The 17,297-nt window shown below is 39.2% G+C and overlaps 1 protein-coding gene and 1 pseudogene across 1 annotated transcript in view; both read right to left on the reverse strand.

The window, feature by feature from the left end:
* Positions 1–17,297, reverse strand: part of STK32B (serine/threonine kinase 32B) — a 367,871-nt gene that overhangs the window by 111,326 nt on the left and 239,248 nt on the right. The gene's annotated exons all lie outside the window — the stretch shown is intronic.
* On the reverse strand, positions 1,907–4,422 carry LOC140509909 (signal transducer and activator of transcription 5B pseudogene; annotated as a pseudogene).

Here is a 17,297-nt window from a genome sequence, read left to right on the forward strand (position 1 = left end):
AAGTGACTTTTTAAAAGTCATGCAGACATTTAGTAGCAGAACTGAGGCTACACCCTCGTTCACCAAACTCCCAGTTGTTTGCATACATCCTTTTATTCCTTATGTTATGTATTCTATTTTGTACTAGTGTAGTACACTGGGGATCAGAAGACCTGTGTTCTAATCTTGTGAGTGCCACAACCAGCAATGTGCCCTTGAGGGTGTCACAAATTCTCTGGATATTGTCATCCTGAAGGATCTAGCAGCTAGAGCTGTCCAAAAGTGAAATGAAGTGCTAGCAGCAACTAAATATCCTAGTCATTAGGGTTCTGGGTATAAGATTCTTATGCTTGTGTAAGCCTCAGTTCCTTCATCTGTAAAATGCTAACAATAATAGCACCTATCTCATAGAGTTGTGAGGTTCAAGTGAGCTTTGTAGGGTATGTTTCCCTACAACAACTCTATAACTACAAGTGTTATAAATATTCCCATTTTACAGATGAGAAAATTCATCTGTATCAGAGAGAAGTGACTTTGTCTTGGTCACATAACAACTGTCAGCTCTGGGATTCCTGACTACTATTTCTAAGCCCAGGGCTTTTCCCACAACACTATGTGATTTCTCCAGTTATTCCAAGATTTTACATTCTGTAGAAAATTGGAAACCACATCTAGTCCTTTCAGAAAAATGCTGAATAGCGCAGGATTTGACTTTTAAGTAAATAAATAGATAAATGAATGAATAACTCCATAAACCGTCAAATGAATTCTGCATTAGCCCAACAGAGAGCTCTCAATAACTGCAGGTGATAGAAGCCTATCATCATCCCACACTCATCTGTAAATATTGAATGAAAATATAAGCTCTGGAGCTCTATTCTTTATAATTCTGTCATTTAAAACCCACCCACTCAGACCTACAAGTCTCAGTCATGTATATCATTTCTCACACCCTTGGATTTCCTGTTTGTGCAGTAACTCATTTACAAACTCCCTTCTTGAAAATGACCAATGTAAGCATTGAAGAGGAGATTTCAAGTTAACTTGTCAATACCTTGGAAAATTTTGTGGCTGTGTTAAGCACACTAACCACTACTATGTTCAAGGGAACTCACCATATTTTCACTTAATCTATGGGTTGAGAATTTTTTAATTGAAAGTTTCTACTTAAATATGGAATATATTTAACTGCAACCCAAGAGGTAGTAGATCCTCATACTTTTGTCATTAATACCATAAGACAAAATAATGACTTTTTAAAATTTCACACTGAGAATTCTTTTATTTTAACTCTGGGAAGTTAATATTTAGTATTCTACTGTAGCTCAAATACATAGGATATCAGTTCTACAAGCATGTACATATATGGCTAGTCTTTCTTATACCCGTTTCAAACATACACATACCCAAACATTTATGCGTGCATGCGTTCTCACTCCCTCAAAGGAACAAATCCACACAAAATGGTGAACTTGTATGTGCTCAGTGGCATTTTAAAAAGATCAACCCCCAAACAGAAAACCCACAACTCTTTCCCCCCCTCAATCTATCTTTTCAAACTGTCGTAATTTCCCAACCCTACCTAGAAAAAAAGAAAGAAAGAAAGAAAGCCTGGCTGTTTTGGTTAAAAGGCAGCGATCAAAATTTCAGAGGATAGTTAAAGGCAATAACTGTTAAATTTTTGACTGTAATATTTGGCTGGAACAGCAACATAATTCATTGATTAGGAGGTGCAACTTCCCTTCCACCCTACCAATCCCCACACTCCCAAAGCCAAAGTTCAGCCTTTCCCAGGAACTGGTTTTCAATGAAGAGAAATTGGCCACAGCCCCTAAGGTCCTGATAACACAGGCAAATCTTGGACAGAAAGGAGGGGAGGGAGAAACAATAACTCACTTGAATACATACACACACATACATACACACACACACACACACACACACACACACTGGCATCACTATGCACAGAAATACTAAAGTCACAACTAGTATTAACACTTCACATTATAAGTATTATTTCCAAAGAGAAACGATTCATGGAATTAAACATCTACGAGAGTGATCCACTGGTGGGAGATGAAGAGCTATGGGGTGGAGGGATCAGGAGTCATGACTGGGCATGAGGAATCCACTAACTATCTATTGGTCGGAGTAGGAGTTCTTCAACATGTCTTGCTACATTCGTAATGTTGTCCATGTCAAAATCCCCATCTGGGTCAAGGGAAGAGTCAAGATTCTGTGGATACATGTTATAATGAGACTGGGAGCACACAACTGGGGAATGGGGCCTGATCCACGTATGTGGCCCTACCCCCTAAAAAATCTGCAGATGCACTGACAAACTCTGGGACCACCTGCTTGATCTGTGGTTTCACATATCCATCCACAGCTTTAGCAGAGGCAGACTCGCACATAACTGGAGTGTAATATTTGGAGTATACTTTATCTTTTGGCTGATCAGGGAACACGAAGATAAGCTAATTCAGATCTCCCAAGCAGTCTGCCAGGGACTGGATAAGAGAAGTCTCTGGTGGTAAAAGGCATCAGATTCCAAAATATCCTCTCCTGAGAGTCAAACTTCCAGGCAATGGTGATTCTCCCAATTTCAGAATCACTGAATCATAGCAGGAAGGTCCCATTTGGTTTGTTGATGAGTAGGTCATATGCTTGCTGCTTGTTCACAAAACCTAGTATGGTCCCCTCATTCCAATGAAGCTTGAGATTTTTTTTTAACACTTCCATCCCCCCATCAAACCACTGCCAAAAACTGTAATTCCATTCAGGTAAGTTCTCTCCGTTGAACTGGGACCAAGAGATGGCCATGCTGTTGTACTTCTCCATGTTGTTGCTGCTGCTGTTGAACAGTCTTTGAGCCAGGAACACGAAGTTCTCCTTTGTCAGGTCTTGGTTGCTCTGGACTTCTGCCTTGAACTTCATGTTGAGAGCTTTGCACACAGCGGGGGCCATGGAATTTTATCAGGTACAACAAATGGCATCTGGTCAGGTTCTGCAAAAGCACTATCCCAGAGAACAGTAGCTATAGTATTGTTATCTTGGCTACCATCTTGGATCATCACCACAGGGAGAGAGAGGGTCTTGTCCTGAAAAACCAGTTCATTCCCACCAACACTGAACTGTGACTCAAACAGGATTGTAAATTTCTCTTCTTTCACTGATTCTGCACCACTATGATTAGACCTCTCACTGTTTTAGGGATATATTCCTAAAGTGTGCACTAAGGGTGCCAGTTGCCTGGTGATATTCTATCACGCAGCGATTGTTCAATATCTCACCACTGTAATCATTTCGTGTGTTCTCATTCTTCAGCAAAGACTTGGCCTGTTGCTCACTGATGATGGTGTCCTTCATTTGAGGAGTGCACATTCAACTTCCCACCTATCAGGAGATGCACTGTAGCTGCAAGCTTGGTCTGTGTCTTCAGGACCTAAGGAAGCTGCTTCTCAATGATGAAGGTACTGGTCACCAAGGCAGAGATGATATCTGTGATGGTGGCATTGAACTCAGTCAGCATCTCCTCTATGGGTCCAGGAATAGGCAACTGCTAACAAAGATGCTCAACCCTCCTGATAAACTGCCGGTTCTACCAGATGATCTCAGACAACTTCTTGCACCAACACTGCAGGATATTCAGGCTGCCCTCTGGAGGCCTTCCATTCCTGGCCAGCTGTTGCCTTCTCTTCTACTGGATCAACTCATCATCCAAAATGACAGTTTGCTGCTTCTGGAACCACTGAAGGGTCTTCTGGTGTTTCTCTGCCAGTTCCACCTGGTACTGCTGGAGAATCTAAGCCTCACACTGCAGTCAGGCCTCCAGAGACAACTGCTTTTACTGAAGTGTTGTTTCGCTTGTCAAGCATTGCTGAGGACTGAACTCTCACAGCTGGAAGAACTGAGCCTGGTTTCTGAGGCTCTCCTGGTACTGGATCTGAGTTTGTTGTAGCTTCTTGAGCTCATTCTGTGTCCTGAGTGACCAGCTGCAGCTCCTCCAATATCTAGTTGATCTGCAAATGTTTCTGGGACATAACATCAGCCAGGTTCCCGGCTGGAGAACTACTGTTCTTGGACCAGCCTTTGTTCATTGCATAATATGTGCCAGATACATCGGACCAACTCCATGGGGCAGTGGTCATAAGTGCTCTAAAGCTGAGCTGCATAATGCCCTAGCTTGATCTTCAGGAAAAATCCATCTTCCCCCACTTGGTGCTCAGCCTTCTTCTGTAGCTCTTGGATCAGACTCTTCAGGAGCTGAGTAGCTTTAATGTTCTCTGGTGGATTATCAATATCCATTGAGTCCCAAGCTTGGCTTTCAATCCATTGGAATAAGTAATGCTGCACCTCAACAGGGAAGTGCTGGCCACATAATACTTGTACCTGGTGGAAGGCATCTTCATGGAGCTGTTGTGCTTGGACCCACACAGCCATCATTCACAACCTCACCTCGGTGGGCCCCGCTCCAAATGCTGGGGCCGCGAGCAGTCCCTTGGCTCCATCCCAGCTTGGTCTGGCCCTGGGCTGGGCTCTCCTCCTGCCAGGGGCTTGCAGGGTGGGACATACCCACACTGAGGATTCATGTAACAGCAGAGCTGCAAGGCTCCAGCACATGGAAGAATAGAGCTAGAAGAGATTTTGGACAATAAAATCTAGAATGTTAGAGCTGCAAAAGAATTTAGACAATAAAATGTCGAAGCCGAAAGAGACCTGAGAGTGGGAATAAACATTTATATTGCACCTACTGTGTGATGGGCACCATGCTCATCACTTTTACAAGTATTAGTTGTTTCTTGTGAAAATCCAATGAAGTAGGTACTGTTATCATTCTCATTTTACAGTTGAAGAATTTGAGGTCGACAGCGATTAAGTGACTTTGCCAAGTGTCAAATGCCTTATAAGTATCTCTGAGGCTGTATTTGAATTCAGATCTTCCTGACTCCAGATCCATTATACTATCCACCATGCCATGAGCTGCCTCTGTAGCTGAGAACATGGAATATCAGTCCTAGAAGGGATTGTAGAACACAGAGTATGAAATGGTAGAGCCTTAGAATATAGAATGCCAGAGTTCAAAAGAACTTTAGAACAAGGAGTACTAGGGCTGGAAGGGACCTTAGAACATAGAATGCTAATCCTAGAAGGAACCTTTGAGATTGTCTAATCTAATCACCTCATTTTATAGAGGAGTCCCAAGATAATAGATGATGAACCAGCTTTCCTCTGTCCGAGTCAAATGATTTCTAGAGTGTCATGGCAACCTCTTACAGGGACTGGGAATCTTCTAATTCCTAAGTGCTCCAAACTGCCATAGGTGGTTCTACCTCCAAATCCCTGTGATCTAGCATCACTATGCGTAGAGGCAAAAACGTCCTTTCCCTGCTCCTCTCCACCTCACTCTCATCCCTGTTCAACTCAGTCCTACCCCCATCCAATCTCCTTTTCTCCTCTGCTCTCCCTTTCCACTGTATCCTCTGAAAATCTTGCTATCCTGAATAAGCACTCCTTGATCTCAGATTTCTTCATAAAACTTTTTCCATCTCTTTGAACTCCTGAAAACTTGGCTTTCTGAAAGACACTTCATCACCAAGCTATTCCTCCTGGTATATATGCCCCTCTGTTGCCTCTCAGCATAAGGAAGACCCTGCCCATCATTATGCATGAGGCCAGGTGGAAGAATTAACCTAATCCTTCCTCCTCATTGCCCCTTCCAGATAAGCTCCCCTCCCATCACCCTATACCCTCTCCCTTAAGGTTCCCTCTTTTCATTGATATCTCCCTGTACCGATCCTGATTTGTGTCATAAACTGGCCTCTAAGTCACTATTCCTATCTCAAGTACTTCACTACCTACTTTTCTTCTCTATGACAAGCCCTAGTCTCAAAAGTGAAATTTTCAGTACCCAGAATGGTGTCTCCTTGAAAATTCTGGTCTCTTATTTCATCAATTACTTTAACTCCCACAGCCTGCACCTATTCTATACTTTAACCACTCACAGGCATGATTAACCTCACAGCCACCACAAAACTCTGTCACTCCCAAGATCATGAAATTCCCCTTTTTGATCATAATCTTCCATTTTTTTCCAATTTCACTCCTCTCTCTCCTCCTCCAATCCTTACCTCTCCTCCCATCACTTCTTCTTTGACCTCATCTCCAAATGGATGTCTTATTAGCACCTGAGACTCAAAAATGCACAAAAGTATAGGACAGTGTGGTAGTATAGTGGACAGAGTGCCAAGTCTGGAAACATGAAAACTCATCTTCCTGAGTTCAAATCTGGCCTCAAACACTCACTAGCTGTGTGACTCTGGGCAAGTCCCTCAATCCTGTTTGCCTCAGTTTCCTCATCCATAAAACGTACTGGAAAAGAAAATGGCCAACCATTCCAGTATCTTTGCCAAGAAAACACCAAATGGGGTCATGTAGAGCCATACACAACTAAAAAATGACTGAGCAACACCAAAACTCCCAATCATATCATCTTCCCTCCTACAAATTTCCCTGTGCCTATTACAAACAACACTAATTTCCCAGTTACCCAGATTTGTAACCTTGGAGTCTTTCTTAATGCTTCCATCTCCCAAACTCCCACACCATATTCAACATTCCCAAGTCATAGATTCTACCTCTGTAATATCTCTCCCATCTATTACTTTTTCTTCATTTATGTACTGAGAAGTGCTGAGTCCACAGTTCTCTGTCAGTCCACAAGAAAAACATGAAGCACTGTCAAAGGTCCTGATAAAAATCTAGGTAAACTGTAAATTGCATTGACAGCATTTCCATTACCTACCTTCCTAATAATCCTGCCCACAAAGGACGGATATGATGTTAGTCTGCAAAATCCATTTTTAATAACTTTATTTTTATTGTCAATTTCATATAAAAACAATTTTCATATTTTTATATTTTTGTAATTGTGAGGTCTAAATTCACTCTCTTCCTCTCTCCCCTCCTACTTCCCTGAGACAGTAAGCAATTTGATACAGGTGATACATGTGCAATCATGCAAAATATATTTCCATGTTAGTCATATTGTGAAACATTACACAAGCCAATAAAAGCAAAAACTATGAACAAAATAAATAAAGTTAAAAGTTGCATGCTTCAATCGGTATTCAAACTCTGTCATTTCTCTCTCTGGAGGTGGATATCATTTTTCATCATGAGTCCTTTGGAATTGCTTTGGATCAGTGTATTGCTATGAATAACTAAGTCCCTCACAGCTGATCATCATACAATACTAGTACCATATTCTTCTGGTTCTGTTCATTTCACTTTGCATCAGTTCATGTAAGTCTTTCTAGGTTTTTCTGAAATCATCCTACTTGTCACTTCTTGTAGCACAATAGTATTCCATCACAATGTATATCCCATTCCCCCTTTGTTTTGCTATTACTCCCCTTCCATTTCAGTATCTAGCATAGTGTTTCTGTATAAAAGTTAAAGAAATATTTATTTAGATATATGTTTGAATAAATATTTAATATTGCTTAATATTTAATAGATATTTAGAAATAAATAAATGCTTGTTTAGTTGAACAAGCTGAGACCTAGACAAGATATGATCCAGACTTGCTCAAGATCACATAATTAGGTAGTGGATGAACTGGAATTTTAACCCAAGTTTTCAGTCTCTCAGTTCAGTATTTTTCCTACTTTGTCAAGATTTCTCATTAAGACGCTTAACATCTTAGGTTTTATTTGATGAATATTCAAAAGGCTTTATTACTTATCTCATCTTCTTAAACTGCAATTTTGAATATGCCAAGAGGTGTTTTTTTCTTTACTAATTGTGTTTTATCAAAATATAAATGTAGATTAAACACCCTCATGTTAAATAATAGATTAAATAAATCAAAGAAATAGATAATTAAATAACAGACCATAGTCTACATGAAACTAAGCTCATTATCAAATTCAGAGAAATGAGGTGAAGACAATAGAAGTGGAATCAGAAAAGAGCAGGAATAAGACTTTTTCTATCAACCACAACTTCTACCAATTGCAATCCTTGCAACAAAGGCATTATTTTTGAGGTCATGTGACTGCTCAAAGTACTATTATGCAATGTCAGAATGAAGTGAAACTTGCTAGCTGGAGCCACTCACTGTCTATCTGTGCATATATTCTTTCCAATGAGGAAGCCAATTGCTGAGTGAGAAGAGCCAAAAATGGAAGGAGGTGATAAGGGAACACACCACAGAGTTAAAGAACAGAGACAGTTTCTTAGCATCTGTTGCTGAATATGCAAAAGCAAATAAAATCAGGGCCACTGGGAGGTTCAGAGACCTTTCAGCTTGGGGAACCTCTAAGAAATAATGAAAATACATAAAAATGGGGTACAAATAATGACAACCCTTCAATTCAGTATTTATTTTTATTTTTATAAATTTTCCTCTAGATATTTTCCGTGATAATGCATTGGATTTGAAGTCAAAATACTTAGGTCCAGATCATGTTTCTGTCATTTACCAGCTTAGTGACCTCAGACAAGTCATTTCCCCAGTCTAGGCCTTTGTGAAATGAGAAGGTTCAATTTATGATCTTTAAGACTCATTGCAGTCCTGTGATCTTCTGAAACTGGTAATGTTCCACCAGATCTGGGACATTTGGTTAACCTTGGCATAGCTTGCATCAGTTACCCAAAGTTGATCAATAAGCATAGTCAAACATTTGTGTTCATAACCCTCCCTGGGCCATTCTTTCTATGCTACGGGAACTATTCAACACCAGAACTGAAGAGCTGGCAGTAGCAGCAACAGCAAGGAACACAGTTCTGTGGACAAGGTGGTTGCTAATGGTGTCATTTTTTTATTGCACAGGGCAGTGAGATACAGTCAAGCCAAGACAAATGGCAGCTTCCAAGGAGCGAGGCATATACTTTGGAAAATAACAGGTTTGCTTTAAACTGTGAGATTGGGATGGGGGAAATCTTTTTGAGTAAAAAAACACACAATACAATTTTAGATAAGTGTTTTAATGCTTCTTTAAGTCTTGAAGCATATTTTCCTCAGAATTTGGGAAAGGTCCAATCAAATCAAATCTAAAAGATGTTTATTAAAAGTCTACTATGTACAAGGCAGTGTGCTAAGCATTAGGGATATGAGAATGAAATGAAAAATAGACCCTGCTCTCAAAGAACTTCAATTCTACTGTGGAGGAAGGGAGGAAACCCCACAAAACGCAGCACATAAAAAAGAACAAAAAGATTTACAAAATTTGAAGAGGAGGAAGAAAATATTATGAATTAAGGAAATCCAGAAAGACTTCCGCTAAGAGATGGCACGTGAGCTGATCCTCGGAAAAAGAAAGCTAGGAATTTCTAAGAGGCATAGATTAGGAAGGAGTGCATTTCAGACTTGGGTGACAAACTATGAATATATGGAGGCTGGAGATGATGTTCTTAGTCTGGGACAAGGTAAGAAGGACAGTTTAACTAGAAAGCAAAATTCATTGAAAGGGAACCATAGACAATAAGCCTGGTGAAGTAGGTTGGAGTAAGATTATGCAGAGCTTTGAAAACCATAATGAGGAGTTTTTCTTAAAAACAATAGGGAGCTACTGAAAGTTTGGAAGCAGGGGCGTAATACGGTCATATTTTTGTTATAGAAATTGACCTTGCCTGGAAGAGAAGGCTAGTTTGGAGAAAGGAGAGAATAAGTAGAAGGGCCAGTTAGACTCAATGAGCTATTGCGTCTAGGAGAGAGGGAATGAGGGCCTGAATGAGGGTGAGACTTTATTGAGTACAAATAAGGGGATCAATGCAAGAAATCTTGTAGAGGTGAAAACAAGACTTGGCTGATTGTCGGTGAGGAGTTGAAGGTGAGGCACAGAGAAGAATCAAAGATCTCTCTATGTCCATGAACCATGCAGACGGAAAGGATGATGATGTCCTCTACAGGAAATGAGAAGATTAGAGGAAGTTAGAATCTGGAAAGTGGGGAGGACGGTGGAGTGTTGGAGATAATGAACTGTTTTGAAAACTGTATATTGAAATGTCTATAGAGCATCCCATTGGACAGGTCAAACAGGCAGGTGGTTCAGTTTATCAATAGCCTAGATTTGAATGTGAGATCTCTGAATGTGAAGTAAAACAGAAAATACTGTATGTGCCTTAGAAATAACTATTTAAACTTTAGTTAGTAGTATTATTAACTCATTAATTCTATGCTCTATTTGTTTTCTCCTTTCTGTCCTTATGTGCACCTCATGGTCCATCCTAGTATCCCCTGTCTAAGAAGGGAACATATAAGCTTAATTTGCTTTACTTTACTTTAATTTGTGATACATGATGTGGCAAAAAATAATACAATTCTTTTCCTGAAGTAACTTGTTCCATGGTCTATATCATGCCTATCTTTTATATCATATGAGTAACTATCATATTATTACAAATTACATTTTCCTTGTCATCATCCTTTATCAAGATCTCCATCTGTTGAAATCTACATGATTATAAGTATCCTCTTTCCCATGGAATTTCCCCAGAGCGTTTTGAATGGATTAACTCTCTTCTATCCTAATCACACCTTGCACTGTATTTAACTAAGTATATGTTGAATTTCATTTTCATCTCATCACTTCTAATAAACTATAATCTTAAGGGAAGAATTTAATATTTTGAATCACCATTGCCTAGCACAGTTTACTGAATTGATGTTATTAAAGATTTGTCAGATTTTGAAAACTTACAATGTACTAAGGGACTGTACAGAAATAAATGAAAATAATTATGGTTCATATTGCTTGATGTATTACAAAGCACTGTAGCACAAGCATTCTTATCCTTATTATACATATGAGGGCCAGCTAGATGGCACAGTGAATAGAGTGTTGTCCTTAAGAGTCAGAAAGACTCAATTTCCTGAATTCAAATACTACCTCAGATTTGTGACTAGCTGTGTGACCCTGGGCAAGTCACTTAACATTGTTTGCCTCAGTTTTCTCATCTGTAAAATGAACTAGAGAGGGAAATAGCAAATTGCTTCAGTAGCTCTGCCAAAAAAGAAAAACCCAAATGGGGTCATGAAGAATTGGATACAGCTAAGAGATGAACAAATTTAGAGACATTTCCACTCCAAACGTTCAGGTGGATTATTTGTGGTCAACCTGTGGTAAAACTTTCTAAGCTAGTATTGGTCTAATCGGTCACAGTTGGACACAGTGTACCTTGACTCCAACATAGTGATATCATTTTGGTCCTCTTCAAGAACAAAGGACAAGAATTAACCAAAGCAAATTATGAGGAAGGTCAGACTCAGAGGGGTAAAGTGACTTGTCTGTACTGATTCCATGAGGCAGAGCCAGGATTCCAAATTAGGTAGTAGAACTAGGAAAATTTTATCCACAATGACCAAAAGAAATTCACCTTCTCCTCTTCTTTACAGAGATGAAAGACAAGGAAATTGAGGAAATTTGCATAGACTATAGAGTTCAGGTAATACATTAAGTTTGTTGAACTGCTCTTTCTCTTTTAAAATCTTTGTTCAAAGTTGGTAAATGAATGTAATGGATTACTATTGTGATATAAGAAATGATGAGCAGGAGGACTTCAGAAAACCTGGAAAGACTTATACAAACTGATGCTGAGTGAAGTGAGCAGAACCAGGAGAACATTGTACATAATAACAGCCACATTGTGCAGTGACTGACTTTGAAACATTTAACTCTTCTCTTGAATGCAAGTATCTAAGACAGCTTCAAAAGACTCATGATGGAAAATCCCCATCCCCAGAAAGAACTATGGAGTCTGAATGCAAATGGAAGCATACTATTCACTCTTTTTGCTTTGTTTTTTTCTTGTTCTATGTAGCTCTTCCCATTGGTTCTAATTCTTCTCTACAACATGACTAATGTGAAAATACGTTTAATATGAATGTAACTTATATGAATATGAATGGAACTTATATCAGGTTGCATGTCATCTTGGGGAGGGGGAAGAAGAGTGAAATGGAGAAAACATATCTCAAAATATTATAGAAGTGAATGTTGAAAACTAAAAACAAGTTAATTTTTTAAAAATCTGTGTTCCAAAGCATGGATCTCTGATTAGGGGAAAGAAAGGGGATATATTTGGAAATAGACCTGATTTTCAAACAAAAGACATCAATAATTTTTTAGAGGGGAGGATTTTTGACAAACAAAATTTGAGGGGAGAAAGATGATGTTCACATTGGAGACAGATCAGGGAGGGCTTCATGAAGAAAGAGGCACTTCAGATGGGCCAGGGAAGAAGAGAAAGATTTCAACAGGCAGAAATTTGGAATGATGATGATGATGACAACCAGGAAAAATGTGAGTATTGCGGTGGCCACAAATCAAATTATTTATAAAAATTGTTGCTTTTAGTGTCTTTGAGAGTTCACTCAGGGTGATCATTCACAGCTCTGGGGAGTAAAGTGGCTCAGCTTCTGAAAATCTCCATGTTTCTACTTGTTCTGGGCACTTTCAAAGCTTTGGAGCCAATTTGCTGGCAATATATTCATTGTCTTCCTGTTGAATGCCTTCTGTGAAACATTATGCTTTATCAATTTTGTTTGGACCATCCTGTTTTTCCTACATTTGTATTTTATTTCCAGATTGGATTCCCTCATTGTAGATACTGAGACTCAGGTCCTTATTTGGCTGATATATTATCTTACATAAAAACCCTGTGCCCAATTCCAGTTACAACTTATACACTAGAGATAGGGGGGAAATGCCTTTAACAGATAAATTGGATTCCTTTATATCTTTCTTTTCTATCGTCTCACATCCATAAATTTTCAGAAAGTTACTCACAATAAAAAATAAAAAATAAACTGCATGCCAGAACTTCCAGCACAGTATACTAGAAAAATGAATTTGTAGGATCCAAATTCAAATTCTTCTAAACTACTGACAAACTATGTGACCTTGGGCAAATTCCTTTACCATTCTGAGCTTATCTGTAAAATGAGAAGGGTGAACTACATTATCTCTAAGATCACTTCTGTCTCTAAATCACTTCCCTCTCCAACTCTCATTCTTTATTCTATGCACTCAATAGTGGCCTTCCCACAGTGGAAATGACTTCCCACTGAGGCCCAGCATACTGCCTGATCAGTCTCAAACCCAAACCCAGGCCCAGACCATGAGGCATCCAACCCATGCTCACAACTCTCTGTACCTCCACTCCTGACTCACCGGACTTCTCTACCTTCTGGTTGGCAGTTTTGCTCTTTGCCCCTCTGCCCCCAACCCTGTAGTTATCCTCCTTTCTCCCTGCTTCCTTCCCTAATTTCTGTGATGTCTTCCCCATTATAATGTAAGCTCCTTGAGGGTAAAGACTATCTTTTTTTTTTTTATTTTTAATTCAGCACAGTGCTTGATGCATAGTAAGTGCTTAATAAATGTTTTTTTTTTGTTTTGTTTCATTTTTTTTTACAATTAATCACTGAGCTACTCCTAATATGGATTAGAATTAGAATTTTCATCTTATATGTTATTTGTGTTCATGCTGTCTCAACTTTACATAAAGGTACTGAATAAATTCTGATAAAATCATCTTCCTCTTTTTTCTTTTTTTAGAAATTAATTATTTTTAGTTTTCGACATTCACTTCTGCAAGATTTTGAGTTCCAGATTTTCTCCCCATCTCTCACTTTTGCCCACCCCAAGAGATAGTGCATTCCAATTACTCCTTCTCCCAATCTGCCCTCCCTTCTACTGATATCTGAAATATCATATTCCAAGCCCTTCAATCCCTTAGTGTAGAAGCTGCTAAATTCTGTGTTATCCTGATTGTATTTCCACAGTATTTGAATTGTTTCTTTCTGTAAGGTTATCTTGTAATAGTTTCTCCTTGACCTGGGAGCTCTGGAATTTGGTTACAATATTCCTAGGAGGTTTCCTTTGGGGATCTCTTTCAGGAGGTGATCAGTGAATTCTTTCCATTTCTATTTTTACCCTTTGGTTCTAGAATATCAGGACAGTTTTCCTTGATAATTTCTTGGAAGATGACGTCTAGGATCTTTTTTTGATCGTGGTTTTTTTGATCGTGGTTTTAGACCAATAAATTAAATTAGCTCTGCTGGATCTATTTTCCAGGACAATTATTTTTCCAGTGAGATATTTAACATTGTCTTCTATTTTTTCATTCTTTTAGTTTTGTTTTATAATTTCTTGGTTTCTCATAAAGTTATTAGCTTCTATCTGCTCCATTCTAATTTACAAAAACACTATATTCTTCAGTGAGCTTCAAAAGTCCTTTCCGTTTGACCAATTATGCTTTGCAAAGCACTCTTCTCCTCATTGGCTTTTTGGATCTCTTTTGCCATTTGGATTAGTCTATTTTTTACAGTGTTGTTTTCTTCAGCACTTTTTGGGTCTCCTTTAACAAGCTATTGACTCACTTCTCATGATTTTCTTGCATCACTCTGATTTCTTTTCCTAATTTTTTCTCCACCTCTCTTATTTGATTTTCAAAATCTTTTTTAAGCTTTTCTATGGCCTGATACCATTGCATATTTTTTTTAGAAGTTTTGGAGGTGGGAGCCTTGATTTTGATGCCTTCCTCTGATGGTATGCTTTGTTCTTACTCATCCAAAAGGATGGAAGAAAATACCTTTTCACCAAGAAAGTCACCTTCCATAGTCTTATTTTTTCCCCTTTTAGGGGCATTTCTCCAGTCACTTACTTGATTTTTGAGTCCTTTGTCAAGTGGAGGGTAAACTCTAGGAACCTGTAAGTTCTCAGTTTCTCGAAGGTGGCACAATCAAGGGAGAGGAACTTACTCCTCCCTTGGCCTGTGCTCTTTTCTGTGAGCAACCACCAGAACTCATTTCTGCTCAGGATCTGTGAGTAGGGTTTCCTCTCCACTGTTACCACTAGCTATACCACACCAGAGCTCCTTCTCACCCCAGGACCACCACTCAGGGCTGAGATACAGAACAGCTGCTCAATTCCCTCAGGATCTTTAGGCAGAGGGCTCCAAAAAATGGAAACTGCTGCCATAGCAACTGCCACTACCCTGGAGCTGGGGTTTGGGCTGGGCCAGACCCAAGCCCCCCTCTCACCCAGGTGAAAGAACTTTCTTACTGACCTTTGAAGCTGTTTTTGATGATTGTGGGTTGAGAAAATTGGGAACCACAGCTGCCACCTGTGATTCCATAGCCTGAAGCCTTCTCCAGTCCTGTCCCTGCTGTGCCACTCAGCCAAGGCTAGGCTGTGCTGCACTCTGAGCCCAGTGTGATAGGCCTTTCCTGTTGGCCTTCCATGCTGTCTTGGGCTGGAAATCTCTTTCACTCTGTCCTTTTGTGGCTTCTGCTGCTCTAGAATTTCTTTAGAGTCATTTTTACAGATATTTTATGGGTTATGAGTGAAGAGCTAGAATAGGTCCATCCTTCTAATTTGCCATCTTGGCTCCACCCCCAAGATAGATTTTCATACCAAATTGAGTATGCATGTTTTTCCCTCCTTAAGCCAAATCCAATGACAGTAAAATTCACTCTTTTCCTCTCACCTCCCCCTCTTTCCCTCTATTGAAAAACCTTTTTCCTTGCCTCTTTTATAAAAGAATTTATGCCATTCTATTTCTCCCTTTCTCCTTCTCCCAATATATTCCTCTCTCACCCTTTAATTTTATTTTTTAAAATATCACTCCATTTTCAATTCACCCTGTGCCCTCTGCCTATATGTATATAATCCTTCCAACTACCCAAATACTGAGAAAAGTCTCAAGAGTTATAAATATTATTCTTCCATGTAGAAATGTAAACAGTTCAACTTTAGAAAGTCCCTTATGATTTCTCCTTCCTGTTTACCTTTTCATACTTCTTTTGATTCTTGTGCTTGAAAGTCAAATTTTCTCTTCAGCTCTGGTATTTTCATCAAGAATGGTTGAAAGTCCTCTATTTCATTGAATAACCATTTTTTTCCCTGAAGTATTATACCCAGCTTTGCTGGGTAGGTGATTTTTTGTTTTAATCCTAGTCCTTTTGATCTCTGGAATATCATATTACAAGTCCTCTGATCCCTTAACGTAGAAGCTACTAGATCTTGTGTTATCCTGCTTGTGTTTCCACAATACAAGAATTATTGCTTGTGATATTTTCTCCTTGACCTGGGAGCTCTGGAATTTGGCTATCATATTCCTAGCAGTTTTCCTTTTGGGATCTCTTTCACAAGTTACCAGAGGATTCTTTCAATATCTATTTCATCCTCTGGTTCTAGAATATTAAGGCAATTTTTCATGATAATTTCTTGAAAGATGATGTCTAGTTTCTTTTTTATCATGGTTTTCAGGTAGTTCAATAATTTTTAAATTGTCTCTCTTGGTTCTATTTTCTTGGTCAGTTATTTTTCCAATGAGATATTTCACATTGCCTTCTATTTTTCCATTCCTTTGGTTTTATTTTATAATTTCTTGATTTTTCATACAGTCATTAGCTTCCATCTGCTTCACAGTGAGCTTTTGAACCTCCTTTTCCATCTGGCCAATTCTGCTTTTTAGGGCATTCTTCTCCTCATTGACTTTTTGGATCCCTTTTGCCAATTGGGTTAGTCTATTTTTCAAAGTGTTATTTTGTTTAGCATTTTTGTGTCATCTTTTGTTGACATGTTTTTCATGATTTTCTTGCATCACTTTCATTTCTCTTCCCAATTTTTGCTCTGCTTCTCTTATTTGATTTTCAAAATCATATTTGAGCACTTCCATGATCTGAGACCAATTCATATTTTTCTTGGATGACTTAAATGTACAAACTTTGACTCTGTTGTCATCTTCTATTTGTATATTTTAGTCTTCCTTATCACCAGTAAGATTCTATAGTCTGATTCTTTTTCCAGTTTTTGCTCATTTCCCCAGCTACTTTCTTGACTTTTGAACTCTTTGTTAAAGTAGTTCTGCTTTCAGTGGGGGTGGAGGAGTGTATTGTCAGATGCTCAATCCCCTCCTCCAATCTGTGGACCTAGAGCTCCAGAAACAATTGCTGCCTCTGTTCCCTGCTTCTGGCTCCTCCACCCCCTCTGCCACCCTGGGGCTGGGGCCAGAGCACTTAGTCTCTCACAAAGGTCCAACAGGTTTTTTTCCACAGACCTCCCAATTTGTCCTCAGTGTTTTTGAGTTGTGAAGTCTGAAAACTGTTACAGGTGCCAGATTCAGTCACCCCAAGGCTTGTTCATGTCTCCTCTGCTCTGGCACAGCCCACATTGGACTGTACTCTGCTCCCAGTGCAGCATGATACATGCTTCCTATCAACCTTCCAGGCTGTCTTGGACTTGAGATTTGCTTCACTCTTCATTCTGTGCGTTCTGCAGCTCCAGAATTTGTTTATAGTCATTTT

Source organism: Notamacropus eugenii, chromosome 6 (genome assembly GCF_028372415.1).
Source record: "Notamacropus eugenii isolate mMacEug1 chromosome 6, mMacEug1.pri_v2, whole genome shotgun sequence".
NCBI lineage: Eukaryota > Metazoa > Chordata > Mammalia > Diprotodontia > Macropodidae > Notamacropus > Notamacropus eugenii.